We start from the raw sequence: 17,773 nt of genomic DNA, 5'->3' as shown, positions 1-17,773 counted from the left end.
GGCTGCTGCCGTGACATAATTGTCGCACGGACCGTAATACAAAGCTGCTCTTTTTTCGACGACGACGGTTCGAATCCCGCTCGGGGATGAAGTTTTTTTCTGCTATAGAGGCTGTTGTCATGACGACGATACGACGCTCTAGTTGGCTCCCCTCCGTCCGATATGGGAGGAATTGGTGCTGAAGTCTGTATTTGCTGGATGATCGTGTATATGGATGTTTTCTACCTCTTGTAGAACCTGCAGCCACCGGGAGCAAATCAGGGTTCAAGTGCTCAATGCTGATGTCCCTGTGAAGCAGTATCTAAGTGGCGCGAACTTTTGCTTACGAAGCCCAGGATATCGTGGTTGGCGAAGCGATGGGTGCAAGCTATTCGCGAACCATGTTGCGTTAAAGAAGCTTTGGCCATTTGACTCCCGCTTAAGCTGGCGTCAGCTGTAGCTTCCGATTCAGTGTCAAAAGTATATATGGACAGAGTATACAAGGTACATAGAGGCTAAGGAAAAGCGTGGATTACGTTCGAAACCCGCTGAAGCGTGCATGGGCATGGGTTCAACGAGCAATTATTCTGCTCGAGAGTTTCGTCATATCAAGCAAATACTCTCTTCGATACACGACTGCGACAGATTTCGTGCCAGCGATTGCCGCGCGCTACCTGCACTGCATTGTCTGCGTGTGACAGGAGTTAGCCAGTGTCCTGTTCATTTTATGGACCGTTTCTGGCTTCCGTTCACCACAATAATGACTGCCCCACGCATGTAAAATAATCAAAAACAAATATAGAGTTCGAAACACCACTGTGCAATTTGTCGATTCGCGCAACTAGTGCATTGTCGTGACGAAGTATACATTGGTTTATGGTCAAAGGGTACTCTTTCAATATCTCTCATTTCACTGTCACCTCACCCAATACTCTGGTTTATGCACATTCAGTCAGTTACAACTTTTCTCTTTTTAAGCGGAAATAAAGAAATCGGTTACAGCAATCCAAGCTGTCACTTGGCTTTACTTTTTAAAGCATTTTCAGAACTGGTGCTAAGCACTGACTAAATATTTCCTTACGAGAGAAAGAACTCGTTTTCTTTTCATCGTTGGGAAACAATGATTAAAGCCACGACGTACTATTTGAAGGTCCCGCCAGCGTGTGAGCTTATTTGTAAGACGGAATAGACAGAACTTTCCCAGCCTGCCTCGCATATGACCTGACCTGCGGGCGGGCGGGTGGCTGACATTGAAGAAGCGCCCAGCCAAGAATGTGTCATAGAAGAGAACGAGTGTTCCGGCATCAGCAACACAGGCACCACGCGTTTCGCCCTCTTCTAGTCTTTTTGCCTGTCTCTGCAGCCACATCCTCTCCCCTAACCACCCTCTTTTTGATTTACTTCGCCTTCTGGGCCCCATGTGTCCTCTTCGTTACACCTCTATAATTCTAACGCGACAAGCGGGCGTCTCCCATCGCCTCAGACGGTGCCGTGTCCCCGCCGCACCTCAGGTGAGGGAGTCTGTTTTTAGCCTTTACCGGTTAATTGTCTTCTCGCAGACTGCGCTCAAGACGAGCGGGACGGGACCGCCCGCGTGTCAAAAATAAAATAATGAGCTGAGACGCGCGGCATCCGACGCCGACTGAGACGGACGCGTCTCTCGTTTATCCACCCCTCGACACTCCCCGTACAGCGCCCTCTTCTCTTCAAGCCTATTTTTTGCATGCCGCTTCTATTTTATCTCCGCTGAGGCGGCGCAATATCGAATCTCTGCCGTACGCTATAAGCAGTGAGCGGGAAACGGAGGAAGAGAGGGGACCGCGTCTTTCCCGGGCCTCCTGACACTTTTGATGGACGTCGGTCGGGGCGATGCGTCAAAGCAGAGACGCGCCTGCCATATTTGCGCAGGCCTGGTACAGAAAGCAATAACCCAAATAGCGGGCGGGATAGGAGGAAGCTCTATACGAATGTTGTCGCTGAGTGAGACGCAACGACGTATGCGTTACGTTCAAGGAAGCCGCCGGCAATGCAGGAATGAAGAGCTGTTGGGGATTTTTTTTTTTTAATGAGCGCCACGAGACCTGAAGAGTGTTCTGGTCCGCTCCCGGGCAAAGGACGCCGCTCCAATATAATGAGGCACCCTTCCACCTGCGCGAAACAGCGCGCAACCTTAGCGACAGTCTTTCGGGCTGTGACGGGGAAGGTTTGAATACACATACCCAGCGATTCTGGACAAAAGCAATTTTCAACAGGAACGAGTTTATGTACGCCAAGATTTCCCTATAACAATAAATATACCCGCAGACCTTCCTTCGGCAGGCTTACATTTGTTTGGAATTAACGTTTTTCATACCGTAAAAAACGTTCGCCATTGGTTTTCTATCGCAGTCTTGAGTGCTGGATGCGGCCATGGATAAACTTTAAAAGATTTTGCTACGCATCAGAAGCATGTACGATTACCTTCCATATTTCCATAACAGTACATTACAACATACCAATATTAATTTTTTTTTTTCAGGAAAACTGGACATGAATCATCATTTGAAATTCCAGTGGGACTGCGTAGGAAATTATGCAAAGGGAACAAAAGAAATGGCAGGGAGGAAGGTTGTGCTTGTTCTTATTGCTTGTCTAGCTGGCATGCTACTGTAATCGGCACGTCGCTTCAGGCCTTCCCGGTTTCGGTACATGATGTCTGAGGTACAGATTGTTTTTCTTTAAACCTCGATGTTGAAGGCATAAATTCATCTGTTTGTTGGGCTGGAAGGTCTGTCCGTTTCGGTGTAACTGTAGTTTCACTCTTAGTGCTCACCTTAGAGAGTTAATCGAAAACACCCTATTTTATTGACACCTTTCATTTAAAATTTGAAGTACAATTAATAAAGTTTTCCGGTAGTAAGAAAGGCACGCCACTGGCTTACAACTTAGCTATCGTAAACCATCATTGCCACAGTCATAAGGGGAGAGCCGGTGACGAACCGTTCTTTTTGTCTAACCGCTTCAGGTATTTAGCCCCAGATTGTGTGGCGGCGGCTATTGCTTGTACTTCAATGCGAACAAAACTTAGCAGAGTTTAAATTTTAAACTGCAGTTTTTCATCGTTTAATTATTGCAATCACCTTTGTTATGGATCTGTCTTACCGCGAGATCACGAGCACTGATTATCATTTCCTGAAATAGTTAGTACATCACAAGCATAGGCGAGACGCTCAGTGGCAGCGCTCTGTCAAGTACAGCGTCAGGCAACCGTCTGAAATTGAAGCGGAATTACCTCTGTAAAGCCTCTTTGTCAGCTTTTTCTGTGAGCCTCATAAAATTCAGGCGAGGAAGACAAGCATATTTTCTTTTTGTTATATGGTTCGCAGTGATATACACTATACGATAATGCAAAAGACCTCCGAGATATTTCTATGTGATAGCTTCATCGCACGCTAAGCCGCAAATGCCGCTCATCGTTAAAAGTAATGCCGATATATTTTCTTTTCAAAAAAGCGTTTCTTTTCATTGCTACCAAAGATATGAAAGCATATTATGGGTATTCGGCAGGGCTCCTGTTGTTTTAAGTTCGACAGGTCAAATAAAAAGCCTATCAGCTTTATAAAATACAAAATGAAATGGTTTTGGCGTCCGTATCCAAATTAAACTATCTACCAGAGATAGAGAAGGATCGATTATAATTTTCTTATGTGCACTCGTTAATCAAAAACGCATATATGCATGCTCTACTATATACACTAATGAGCCCAGTGTGAGTTAATGAATTTCAAGTTGCGCGGACAAGACAGTTGAGGCTTCGTCTAGGTATAACTACAAGAACTATTTCATATCAGAAGCATAAAGGAATCAAATGACAATATTTTACAACAGATGAACAGAAAAAAATCATTGAAATTTCTTCATATGAATTTTTTTTTCAAAGACAAATATGGGCACAGTACTTCCATTAAGACGCCATAAAAAATTTCAGAAAAGACGAAGAAAGCGTGAAAATTAGGGAAGTTGTCTTCCAAAGCCTCACCTGAAGTTGGGGGGTAAACACGCAATTGGAATAGTCTTCCGCGTGGCCTTACTACTGTTGTTATTATGATTTGTATCACCTTATGTATGAATTTCTCCCGTTTTTGTTTACGAGTATTCATTCCCTCTTCGGCTTTAATGCTAGCAACCGGGTAATGCTGGCAATCTGGTGACGAATACATGAATAACTACAAAAGCCGAAATGGGCCTTACCATCCTCCTGTCCTTCCGCAAAAGCGTACAGACATTCAATTCCGCACACGCAGAGACAGACACGCATTCACATAGAGGTATCAAAGCGTACAAATCTCGAGATAAGCATTGCGATTGACGCATAAGGTATGAAAACAAGCCTTGATGCAAACTAAGCTCGTCGTTCACGCTTGAAGCGGTGACATCAGGCTTCCCAAGCGATGATGGAAGCTTGCCGTCCAAGACGAACACAAAGAGGGACACCAGGCAGCGAGACTACTTTGCACATCAATGAAGCGCATATACTTGAGCGTAGAAAGCTTAACAACGCCGAACTAATAACAAAAAAGGCAAGTAAAGCACGGACACAGAGCTCGAATTGAAAAGACGAGAATGAGTTGACGTCGCCGTCATCCCTGCACACCCTTCCTTCTTCGTCTCCACCGACAATCTATGCCTCGCGGGCTTCCCTTTATCACTTCATACTCTCCCCCGCAAGCTGCCGTCTTGGTGCCTAGGCGAGTCAACAGTGGAGAGATAACTTCTCAGCATACGACTAAACAGCCACGCCTCGCTACAGAGAACACAGAGGAAGAGCAAGGGATGTGGGCTCGAGCGGAGGGGGAGGATGCTGCATGCGTTTGCCTCGTCTCAAGCAAGACACGTCTCGCCAAAAGCCCCGAGCTTGCTCGAGCGGAATCGGGCATCGGCTGAGGAACGAAACGCGCCATGGCACACACACAATCGCCCCCAGCCCCGCCCCTCCTTCCTGACGCCTTTTCTCCGATCCAAGGAAGCAACAAAATAAAGGCAGGCTTCGGGAATGCGTGCGTTGCGGCTTGCATCACGCGGAGCAGGCGAGGCGGTCTAGCGCCACGTTTGGGAAAAGTATAGAGGAGGTTTGGGGATAAAGCAACGCTTTTAGGGAACGGAAGAGGGGGTTTAGGAGAGGGTAGTTTTGGGACGGCACCGATAGTGGGTACAGATCTGCAATCGAGACGGGAGAATGAACGTTTCATCCCCTGCAGTCGTCCTTTTTTTCCTTTCCTAAGCGCACTCAAAGCTTTAAGCAAAGCCATAACGAAATGGGAAACGCTTTTCCCTCAGCGTTCTTTTGTCCCGTCCGCACTAAATACCGTGCAGCATTATTGAAGATCGAGTTGGCATCTGTTGTTCAGGGGTAAATTGTATATGCCGGCCACAAGTAATAAGAATCGCGATTTGTTCGTATCTTGGCTTTGGTTTTGGAAGTACCTTAGAGTCATTGGTCAGAGCACTCAGGCATCGTCAGTTATGCACCTTTCTTACCTGCGCTTTCGTGCCTCTTATAATTTGGGCCCCTACCACGGTGGCCCCTGCTAAGTTGCGCCTGCTCAACCTTCTACAGCAACGCTGCATGCTTTTGCTAAAAGAGTCGTTCAGGAAAAGAGCAGCCCAACGCCGCACAAAAGCAGCCGGTTCTAGATTTAGGGAAGGCGAGGATCCCCGGGAGCACATCTTTAATGCTGAATTCTCCTTGAGCGAAGCTGACTCTCTTTCGTGGGAAGTTATGGTTGCTACTCCGGTTTCAGGGGAGCGGCACCCTCGCCGACTCTTCCCCGCACGATGCTCCGTTCGTCGCCTCATCGGAAGTGCCACGCGGCACGCACTTGCGGTGGTGGCGCCGCTGGTGTTAGTCGCGGCGCAGCTCTCCCCTACCCGGGACCGACCGCCTGTCTCTGTCGGCTCCCCGCTTCCGGTTCGGCGTTCCGTCGCGCTGCGGAAGATGATTCCGAGCCGCCGAAGCGTGAGGCTAAAGCGCGCGCGCATGCTGCGACAGACCACTCGCTAGCGAGCAAAGGAGGCTCCCATTACGAGCCTGTTCCGCGTGCCGACTTTTGTTTCGTGTTTTTGTCTTATTTTTTCTTCACGTCCTCTCTGCTTTCTGCGTAGTTCTCGGCTTTCATCTATCAACACCATTTTTCATTCCGTACTTTGAAGCGCCTCTTTTATCTTCCGTCCTAAAATGTGTTCACTGATTGCATGGGAGGCGTTTTCTCAACGTCATTGCTCCTTTCGCTCTCGGCTGCAGCTAGGTTGGTTATTGTTTTCCTTTTCTTACATATGTTGATAAGAAAACTGTGGGGGGGGGGGGGGGGGGGGTGGTCCACATGTTCAAATCGTTCAATTAGCGCAGCCCGCATCAGAGCTAGCTGAAAAAAAAATTCACATGGCGGGACCATCTTCTAACGCCAATGACTCTTTGGGACTTTTATCAGTTTTTCTTTATCAATTGTTTTATCAGTTGGCAGGACTTAAAGAGAAAGTGAAGGCTAAAACTTACTCCGCTATCCCTTGAACCTCTGCGACCAATGTCAATTTGTCTCGAGTGAAAAACAAAAATACGTCCTTGGTGCCGGAAAAAGGTATTTGTGAAGTTAGAAGGAAGAACCTCCTTCGCTCCAAACATGGTAAATGAGTACAAGAGAAGAGGACTCCCCGCTCCACATAAGTATAGCGAAATTTCTTTACGCGTGCCGTCAGAGAATACATAAATAAATTCGGATGTGCTCTAATACTGTAATATTAGTTAGAGCAACCTGGGTCACGAAGTCCCACTGAAAGCAGTACCTGCCATCATAGGGCAGGGGCGCATCGCTTAGTTAACCACTCCACCAGGAGTGGTATGATGACATCCAGGGATCTATGAATGTAAAGTCCAGACTGACGAATTACGCATGGGCATTACTCAATAACCTATTAACGCTACCACGTCATACCCTTAAGGCGGAGCCTAAGTGTCCCCTCCAATATTTTATAGTGTAAATACCTTGCGCTCAGTACGTTGCCATGACCTATGCCCCTTGCAGTCTGCAACATATAGTCGACGTATACTGCCTTCGACAACCTTTTATTCTTTCTATGCAACGAAGAAACGAAGTGATGAGCCGATGCGCACTCAATGAAAGATCTGAAGCAGGAGACACTATTGTCATTGCTGTACCCTGAAAAAAAGTAAGACCATTGCATCAAAACAGCATAAAAACAAGTGCAATGCCTTTTATTGACGTGCTATTAGCGCAAACAAGTGCGAAAGCAAAATATAACCCCGGGAACCTTCAATGTGGTAAGCAAGTGCAACTAAGCAAGTGAAGCAAGTTCACCTGCATGTAACGGACGCACTGTCGAAGCATGGTTATATTGAGCAATGCGTTCTGTAATGGCAAAAAAAAATTAAAAGCAAATATAAATGGTTAAAATTTCGTATAGACATAACAATATTGAAAGCATTCTTCAAAAACACTCAAACTATCAAGTGATTACCCTTTGACTAGCCACAACAACAACAAAAACAATAACTGAGAATTCTTTAAAAAAAACAGAAGCTGAAGTTTGCAGTTACGCACATGATGATAACACGGCCCTTTTCAGCTCGATGCTGAGCGCAGTTCTCCATGTTATCCTTTTTATTTCACGGATCCCGTTTTATGTAAGCTGTCATAAATACATTTCCTTCCAGCCGAGCACACATGTTTGCTCGTTTCGATATTTCGTTATCCCTGTCTTCCACAGGTTACTGCTCTCTCAAGGCTCTGTTGGACTGTAAGCAGCGTCCACTCAAAAAAGGGCAGTCTGTGACGTACTGTGTGCAAAGAAGCCTCAAGAGGGATCAGTGATTAGGAAATACTGCTGCCAATCAAACTGGTGCATAGACAGGACACCATGTAGTGGAAGGTGTTTGTTGCCGTTTTCGCGGGAGCAAGGGATAATAAATTCCGCGAAGTTTCTTCAGGGAGCCTTCATTACTTTCATCCCCTTCAAAAAGATGCCAGCGGTTCCACCTGCTTCGCAACCGAATGAGACTCCCTCCTGGTTACTCTCTTCTCGTGAAGCCGGCGTCCTCAGAGACCCTCTCTTTCACCGGCAGCCTCGGCGTTCGTGCTATCGGTGGCGTGCGAGTGGGGACATTCTCATCTAGCGAGACGCTGAGACGCCGTCTGCCAATCTTGCCGCCATCGGCTCTTCTTGTGCAACGCCGGTGGAGGCGCCTGTGGCATGCATGCTTAGAGTGTGTTGCGACACCATGGTGCTTAGCACAAGGCGATGGCCGCACCCACGTGCACCCTATAGGCAGCACGTGGCACGGTACTCGCACTCCTTTCTCTCTTTCTCTTTATCTGTCTCTTCTTTTTTCCCCTTTAACCTTCAGGAGTTAACGCTCACACAGTGAGTCAGAAGACTTTCCTTTCTTCATAAACTAACCTAACCTAACTTAAGCTAACCTAACCTAACCTCTTGTGTAATGTAGAAACTTGCAACTCTTCCAGCACCGCACTGCTCTTAGTAACAAGCGTGGCAAAGGAAAATGTATTTTTTAAGGGCATTCGGAAAGTAAAGAAGGTCACCACATCTGTAGTTATCTCTTTTATTCTTTCTCCCTCAACTCTGCACTCTTATTCTTTCTCCCTCAACTCTGCACACGTGTGCATGCATGATTTACTGCCCGTCTTCCTTAGTATTAAGCGGTTCGCTCAACGCTGTCCGTTGCGCTTTCCTTTACTGAACGTCTGAGGCAGCTAAGCATGAGGAGCTGCGCTCAGCGGAGTCAACCCGAAAAAAAAAGAGCGGGGAAGGCGATAAGATATTCTTATTCAAAACGCTGAGTTGTGCTGTTATTTCTCAAAAAGTTTCTTCATTTGCTCGATGCCATGACATAACCAGCATGAATATTCCCGTTGGTTGCTCGGGGTGACGATTTTTTCCGCAGATTTACACTTTGCGTTCTGCCGGTGAGAAACAGAAAAGAGCTCGGAAAAGATAACCTTTTTGCTGGAGCGTTTCTTTAGGGCGCTCTGACGTGTTCGGGGGCGTTATATTCATGCGCACGTCCTTGAATATGGAAGTGCCGTGTTGCGTTTTCCGACGAACTACCTTCATCGCTCCGTCAGAACCTGCCAATCAGAAGAAGCGCCCTTCATGCATACTAGATATATACAGAAGCCAGGCATGGCACATCGCAGGTTAATTGAATTAAAAGGAAAAGGAAGAAGGAAAGAAGGAAGGGCGTAGTTTTCTGCTCAATTGGCCAACTGACCCTCTGTGTACCGCAAGCGCAAATTCCGTGTTTATTGCAGGAAACAAAATATTCCGTAAAGAGCGCGATCACAAGAATAATTACATAGGCATCTACTCAACATTTTCGGCCCTCAAGTAAATACCCCAACAGAAGCAAATGGAACACAAAATAAATTGGGTTACAGAACTAGTAAATTATTATTAAGGTTAAACATGTGAAATGCCTTTGAGAGCACGGAAATTTGTGACGCCACTCATATGCCCTTCAACCCCCCCCCCCCCCCCCCCCCTTCCATCCCTCCTCAGCTTTGCGTAAGAGCCAAAAAGTCAAACGCAAAAATATCGCTGTATTTATACTCCGTCTCACAAGATGTTTGCAGCACTACGAAAGGTACAGCTCTCTCGTCCAATCAGGATGGCGCGCACTACATTAGTGTGTTCATACGCGCCTGTGGCTCGATCCACCTGATGTCCAGACGCCCGTTCCAAAGGGACTAGCCCCACTTTTTTTTTGTCGCAACCTGTTCTCACCAGTTCCTCTGTTGTCGCGTCGCAGTAAATTTCAGTAATCGTGTCATGTGCATATAAATTTATTTACTCCAGCGTGCCGAGGCAGCCGAGCGTTCGCTGAGCGAGCGAGGCAGCCGAGCGAGGCAGCCGAGCGTTCGTTGTAAAGCGTTCGCTCGCTCACCTGCGTGAGTTTTGCCGTCCTCTTGATGAGCGCATTTGTACTCCAACTGCCCCCGCACTCGACGCGAAGCGCTTCAAGAACATTTAAAGCCACCTGCTTCACCTGTTTGGGGAAACAGCGCACTGTCGGTGTAGAGCACACAGGAGATACAACAGACTCGACCGACGCCATGTTGGAAAGTGGCGACGCATCACTACCTCGCAGCAGGCCTCCGCAGAGCTGTGTCCGTACGGGCTTTGTCTGGTAATTTCACCAGTGATTGAAACACTCCCTACCATTTAAATATACCTGTCCAAATCATGTTTTTAGTTACAATGCTTATTGTTTTGATTAATAGTGATACACTCCTCAAATATTCGAGGGACTATTTTCTGCGTTTCTGCAGCCCTGATTGGACGAGAGAGCTCTACCTTCCGTAGTGCTGCAAACATCTTGTGAGACGAAGTATAGATCTCGGTACCCTTTCGAGAACCAAAGCGGATAGAAATAAGGTAGGGGCCCCTTACCAAGACATCCCTCATGCTGCAAGTTAGGCTGCAACACGAGACACTCACTAACCACAGGACCCTGAAGCAGTGTGTGCATTCCCCTGCTGCATGATTTGACTACCTGAAAGTGGTGACAGCATGGTGCCGCGTGAAAAACCTGTATGGAACTCCGTCTCAAGCAGATCCTGTCGTGTGATTCGCGCTTTTTTATTTCTTCTTAAGTCAAATCTCGCCTAGAGTGCAGTTAACGGTGCAAACCGATTGCTGCAGTCACAGGGAGTCGGAGTTACCAAGAAACACTCCGCAGTGGAAGTATATACAGTTCAAAGCACTAAACACACTTACCACAAAACTTGGTGGAAAGACGCTTATTGCCCTTCATCGCTGCTAACCCATGCAAGCTAGTGGAGTTTGCGCACAGGCAGGATCGAATAAAGAGTCATTAGCAATGCTTGAGAGAGGCAGCGTTAACAATACGGTAATGGGAGAACATACGAGAGAGAGAGAAAGAGGGAAAAAAGAAAGATGCGAAGGGAAAGAAGGGGAAAAGCGAGAAGCGCACGGGTGATTTGAGCCGCTCGCCAGCGTCACTATAGGAGATCGCACTTTTCCCGCGGGTGAGCCGTCGATCGTACAGCGTCGGCAGAAAGCCGCCGCGATTCGCTCGGGCGTGTGAGAGCAGCAGCGGCGGCGGCGGCCGAGGTCGCTCGGCGTGCGTTCGCGGAAACGGCGGATTTGTTCGCCGGGAGTTTGGGGGGGCGGGGGGGGGGGGGGGTACAGGCGCGAGCGCTGAACGGGCGCAGATTACTGTACCACCCCCTTCTCCCTTTTGCTTTCCCTATCCTCCCGATGCTCCCTTTTATTGACCGGAATGCAACGCGCGCATTACCGGCGGCAACGCGTTTCCTTTCACGATCTCGCTGCTAACCACTCGTTGCGGATTGTTCTTTTTTTTTCGAGCGTTATCGTCGCTGCAGCTTAGGGTGTTGATGCCCCGATGTTAGCGAAGCTAGCTTGTGCTATCAACTCGCAGACGTGTTGCTAGCGGTGATTGCGCGCTCGTTCCCACTAACACTGATAGTGTTCTCAGCCCTCACATGAGCCCATCGACAAAGCATCTCGCGATACTAAACTACGACTGGCTTTTTTTTTTTTGCTTCGTGTAATTTGGTTTCGGAGCTGGAAGGCGTTGAATTGACGAGGTTGCTCGCTCGGTTATAGCTTTCAGAGCATACCGCAGAGCTCGACTGCTGCCACAGGAGAAAGGGGTACCAACATTGAAAGAGACTGATCACACAATAAGATCAAGCAGCCCTCCCGCATCCCTCTTCCCCTCACCCCATATTTTTTTATACAGTTGAAATGAACAAGCAGATTGAGCCCATGGCAACGGTTTTTCAAAGCAAAGGGCCGAAGAACTCCATATGGATGGCTCCTGTGAAAAAAATTATCGTCAGAGGCGCTCAAAAACGTTGCAATAAATACAGAACTATAGGTCGTTTCTTTCAAGTTCTGGAAAGAAGCGCGTTGCTTTGCTCTTTATGGCTTCTGAGTAGAAATGCAGAGACTGGTGCTGAACGATTAGAGAAGTCCCTATTTTCTGAGTGATAAGAAGGGAAAGAAATGTATTCTGAATGTAGAGAGAAAGCAAATGCCAATGTAACCCTCACGTGCACAGAAACGTTTTTCTGAGTAAGGTACAACGGCAGCGGCACACACAGTAGATGCAGTAACGTATAGAGGTGAAAATCAAAAAGGATAGGTTTACGACTTAGAAGGGCCTTACCGAACTGTTCTATTATGTCTGCGACTGGCCAGTCATCGCACGGATGCAAGCAAATCAGACAGAAATTTTAAATAAAGGTAAACGTCATACGCGCCTCACATTCGACCCTGAGACACCTATCGAGAAGGGCGGTAAGAGTGAAACGCCTGGAATGCACGAGAAGGTTACATCGCCGGATTTTCTACATTTTGCATGAAACTTTGCGGTAGTGGTGGTGAAAAACATTGATTTATTTCATGGCCTAAAAAGAAACGAAAATTATGCAGCAGCATTGCGGGCGGCCTTCAGGCTGCCGGTTGTGGCGTCCAGGCCGGGGTTAGTCGCGACGTCCTCTGCCCAGGTCACCGCCGAAGTTGGAGATTCGGCTCGGGTGCTGGACAAATCAGCCTCCCACTGCTGCGGACAGTTCAGGTGCCAAAAGGCACCTGAGCAAGTGTGCTGGGCTGGAGAATAGGATATGAGCGTAGTCGGCTCTTGGGCTGTCACATAAGCGGCAGGTCGGCGAGTACGCTCCGGGGTGGAGGACGGCAAGACGTGCAGGGGTGAGAAAGGTGTGGGGCTGAAGGTGGCGCCACAAGCTTTGCAGAGCATGACCGCTTACCAAAGATTCCTAGAGGTGTAGCTAACTGGCGCCAAACACCCAACCACTAATCCATTCATTCCCTTCCGGCTATGTGTCATACCTAAAAGCCAGGAAGCGAATGCATTTCCCGCTCCGTGAGACTGAACGAAGAGGCGACAGTACGTTTTGGCGAAGCAGCGGCTGGGAAAAAAGGTTCGTGGAAGTTGAATGCATTTCTCATGAGCCAGCGCCGGTGCAGGCCTTGCGGGTGCGGCAGTACGACCCAGCGTTGTAATCAGCGCTTATGGCGGAGGAAAAGCTGGAACCTTTTCTGCAAGTGGTGCCTATTTAACGCACACGCTGTTGGGCTTTGCATTCTTTTACCTGCCGGTGTCACCAGGCAGCAGAGTGAACACCTACGCGGATGTTCCCTCCCTCTCTCCCAACCTCACTCACTCACTCACTCACTCACTCACTCACTCACTCACTCACTCACTCACTCACTCACTCACTCACTCACTCACTCACTCACTCACTCACTCACTCACTCACTCACTCACTCACTCACTCACTCACTCACTCACTCATTCTGTGACTGCACCAGTGCACCAGAGCACCAGAGCTCCGCACACCGGGAATCGGTATGGAAAGACAATAAAGGCGGCCTCTCAGTGCAGTTTTTTTTTACTTGTTTGTGACAACGAACTATAGCAGAAAGGAGAAGGGAAAAGGTGCTGGTTAGAAAATACATGACAGAAGCCAACAGTCACGGAAACCAAGAAGCATAGATAATGTTTTCTTTAAATGTGGTGTGCATCAATGGCAGACAAATAAGGTAATTATTTTAATATAATTGATTAGAAAGCAGACGAAAAGACAACCACAAGCCGCCGGTAGGATCCGAATCCACAACCTCCGAATTTCGCGTGTCCAACGCTGTAGCGTTTAACGAGCCTGTTCTACGCGTTTTCTTCTCTGTTGTGTGCCCTATGGTGCGTTATGAAATTTTTGGACTGGGTTAGGGATTGCGGGATATGCGATTTTATTTTTGTTGTACTTTTTTTCCTTCATTGGTAGATGACATGCTACTTCACATGTGTTATATGTCGGTTATATAATGAGGAATTGACGCCATCTTGCCAGAAGCATCAAATCGAACCCAAACAAGATAACTGTGGCCTAGTAAGAAAACTCAAAGATATCATTTGGAGAGGGAGAAATAAAGGGCCGTTCTGTTAACGGTTATATGCAGCTATTTTCGCGCCACCGAACTGATAGTCAAGCGCGATTATACTCGGTCTGCCTTAGCTGCATTATTTTGGTATTGCTATTCCCGTTTCATAAGATTTCTTCTCGTTTCAGTTAACGCTGCAGGCGGTAATTATAATGACGGTTATGTGCTTTTCTTGACTAGCTAGTTCTAGTTTAATGAATTTAATCAGCAATGCGTGCCCCGTAAAAAAAAAATCCTCGACAGTAAAAATCTCCATGTGCTCCTGTGGTCAAGAAACCATATGGTGTGTCTTTGTCTCATTAGTTCCGGCAGGAACACGGCGCTTCAAGGCAGCGCCACAGGAAGCAGCTATGCTTAGCAAAAAGTGACACTTGCGCCACTACATTGCGCGCCATTGATCAAGTCAGAGTGGCATACAGAGCCCATGTAAGACGGCATGTTCTGCAAGCTTCAGGTATGTTTCTTTCATACTCTTCCACTTTCAGTGAGGCAGAATTTGCATTTTAAAGCAGGACCTCCTCGATCCGAAGCCTACCGTATTCTAAACGGAGCAGGAACGTCTCAATGTTCAAATGTATTTACATTCCCAGAACAAAGGCGAATGTTTTGAAGTGAAAAAATCTTATTTTAAAGCAGCGGTTAGATTTAAAACTGTGAAATAGTGATCAAGAAAACATGAGAAATAGACATGTAAGCAGCGTTATGTTGCGTTGTGTTGTGTTGGGTTTAATGACACATAGGCAGCTAACATGTAAGAAGCGCCGGGACGTGTACCTCAGCCTGCCGATTACCCTGTCACGTGCAGAACAGTTTTCAATTTGCAGTAGAATTGATTAAATTTATTACTGCAGGTTTTTACGCGCGGAGTTCTTGTTCATTTGTGATGTTTTCTCTTTGCTCAAGCAAAATCAAGGTGGAGAAATTTGGTTATATTCTCCATTTTGTGACTTGTTTTTGCTTTGTGCAATCAGCTCTGTCAAAAATAAAACAAACAAACAAACAAAAAGGGCGACAAGGGCTATCAGTAAAGCCAGACACTTCGCCTAGCTTCTTTTCTGAACACAAATGAATAAACTTGGACGGTGGCATTGAAGCTTGCAGTTCATTGAACTGTTTGCTTTCGACGGAGCAGTGATTGATGGTTCTTATTTAATTTTTTGAGCATATTTACTTTCATGGCCTTTATTTGTCTTATGCCGGAGCCGTTTCAAAGCCATTACTCTTAATTTAGTGCCTTCAAGCGAAAGAGTTTGATGCAGAGGTTTTCATTCTTTTTCACAAAACGTGCATTCACGTTAGTGCCGAGCTGAAATATTGAAATGGTCTGTTTCGTTCAACAACACGCGCTCGAAACCGACCAATGTTAATGCCCGATCCCGGTGTTTTACAAAAATGTGTCTGAGGGTAAAGTAAACTTGGCCATTCACAACATTTATTGAGTAACGCTCGAGTGACAAAAACAGCCCTGACGCTGTACAGAAACACCGCACCGAATTTGACGCCCAAAGAGTAAATGCTTTTGCTTCTTGACTAGGAAGATCTCGCTTTTCATTCATGTATAGGCTCATGTGCGTGTTTCTATCTTCTGCTAACCGGCAAACTTCTGAAAACTAATTCCTTTTTTGTTGCCAAACAAACCGCACATTTTTCAAGCACATGAAGTGTGGTGTTTTGTTGGTTTTTTCGAGCTAAAGCGAGAACAACATTGGGTGTTTTATATCGAAGCATCTGTAGGCGCTAAGGACGTGGTCAGAATTGATGCATTTGTTCACTTTCTGGTCATCTTTTCGCGCGAAGCAAAAAGCGTATGTCCGGCGAGCGAGAAAGGAATTGAGGAAGCAAAATAAGAAAAGTACGGATTCTATTTTCCATTGTGGCATATGTATTCCGAACCATGCTTGATTCGTTTAGATGCGTGAACGTGAGCTTTTTCTTAAGCACGCTACGATGGAAATGCTCGTTCAAGGGTGAAAACCGAAGTTGCCGGTCAGGTTTCCCTTGTTTACAACTTCTCAGTCAAACCAAACGAAAAAAGTAGCCACCGAACAAATGCAAAACAGAGCGCAATGCTCCCGTTTAGGCGTGCGCAGATGACGCCGGCATCAGAAAGCTTTCCATGTCGGGGCACTGAAACGTGTCTGGATGGAAATCATTCAATGCCTGTCAACGAATGACCGCTCCCCGAAACACGGGCCCACCATATTTTGACTTATGCGTTTACTTTTTTGTGGGTTCGTAACAATACCTTAGTGCTATGTCTTCAAAATTTTTGGAAAGGGTTTGTAGCCAACACTATTCGCCTTTGAACTTCTGATGTGACCAAGGATTATACGCTGGGTTGCGTGTATACCATTGTATTTGTATGCCTAAAATTGCGTACCACAAAGCAAGTGTCTGAGAGAGAGAAAGAGGGAGAGAGATGGTGAGGGTGTTAACCGGCGGTGTAGTCCGATTGGCTACCCTGCACTTGGGGAGAGCGATGAAGGGACGAAGGAAAAGATGGAAGAGCTGAGGAGCAACGACGTGAAGTAAATAAATGCTATCTGCTAAGTCACAACCTAAAACAGAAGCAGGGCACTCTCAGGTATCGAAACAGCGCTTTGTAGGCATCTAGGCCGTCGATTCCTGTGGACATACAGTCTGAAGATCTTACTCTCCATGAAAGGGGGAGGACTGAGGCAGTCTAGAGCAGTGCATATGTCTTTCGGCGCTAAACCCAGGGCATTCACACGATACATGTTCTACTTTCTCCGCAGAGCAGCTTGTGTCACAAGCAGGGCTGTCGGACATGACAATGCAGAACGCTTACTGCTTTGGATAAGTAAGACCGTGCCATAGACTGCCTAGGAATGTTCCTTCACGTCGCTGTAAATTAGGCAAGAGACGATGGCGTAGTGCAAGGTCCAATGTATTTAGGCGGCGTTTGAAAACCTCGTCCATGTTCCGAGCGGCACATTTTAGCTCCCGCGCAGGCCTGCTAAGTGTCTGTGCTGTGTCAACCATTGATACATGGATAGTTGCATGGAGTCCGTCGTTGTGGAGAGATCCGGCTGCTTCGTCTACACGGGGGTTTCCTGCGCTGCCGCAGCGTCCAGACAGCCATTGAAAAGTATACCGCAACCTGTGATTATTGCAAAGCGATAACGTTCAGGGATTTCCGAAACCAGGTGTCTGGAATTGCACTCGAATGCTCATATACGTACCAGAACACAGTTCGGTCTTTTCAGCAACGAGAGCCGCACTTTGCCTTATACGTACATGGAAATTTTGCTGTTGCCTATACCGCTTAAAAACTACGTATCTGGCACTCAATTTATAGTTAAGGACGTGCTAAACAACCCCTCTGCCCGCTATCGGGCAGAATGGTTCCAGAAGAGAGGGCAGCCTTGACACATTAATCCCTGGAGATATTTGTGCACTGTCATCGGCAAAATAACCAGGCTACCCTTACTGCTTCTCGCGATATCAGGTGAGTATCTTTCAGATGTGGATGACAATGGGATAGGTTTAAGACACGCAGATTATCGTCTCAGCCGAGGAGGGCCGCCGACAGCAGCGTCGCCTCTCCACCATCGTCCTGCTTCTTTTTTTTATTTTTGCGTTCATGAGCCCGGTTACTTTTGGAAAAGACGGATATTTCCGAATGAAACGGAAGAGAAGGTGGATGGATGGCGCGACACATAATTATCGACGGTGTACTTACAGCACTACTTCTCTGATGACCATTAGTCCAGATGTTCTGAAAAATAAATTGAAAATCGCATTAGGC

General features: G+C 47.0%; 1 protein-coding gene across 3 annotated transcripts in view; it reads right to left on the bottom strand.

Moving 5' to 3' along the window:
- LOC149340271 (nephrin-like) overlaps positions 1–17,773 on the bottom strand; it is a 382,817-nt gene that overhangs the window by 167,100 nt on the left and 197,944 nt on the right. For all 3 annotated transcript variants that reach the window (XM_089549015.1, XM_089549013.1, XM_089549014.1), the window contains exon 3: positions 17,708–17,743. The gene's annotated coding sequence lies outside the window, so the exon portion shown is untranslated. The remainder of the gene's footprint in view (positions 1–17,707; positions 17,744–17,773) is intronic.

Source organism: Amblyomma mixtum, chromosome 6 (assembly GCF_055824585.1).
Source record: "Amblyomma mixtum isolate Tamu chromosome 6, ASM5582458v1, whole genome shotgun sequence".
NCBI classification, from domain to species: domain Eukaryota; kingdom Metazoa; phylum Arthropoda; class Arachnida; order Ixodida; family Ixodidae; genus Amblyomma; species Amblyomma mixtum.
This window is presented reverse-complemented; position numbering and strand designations above follow the sequence as displayed.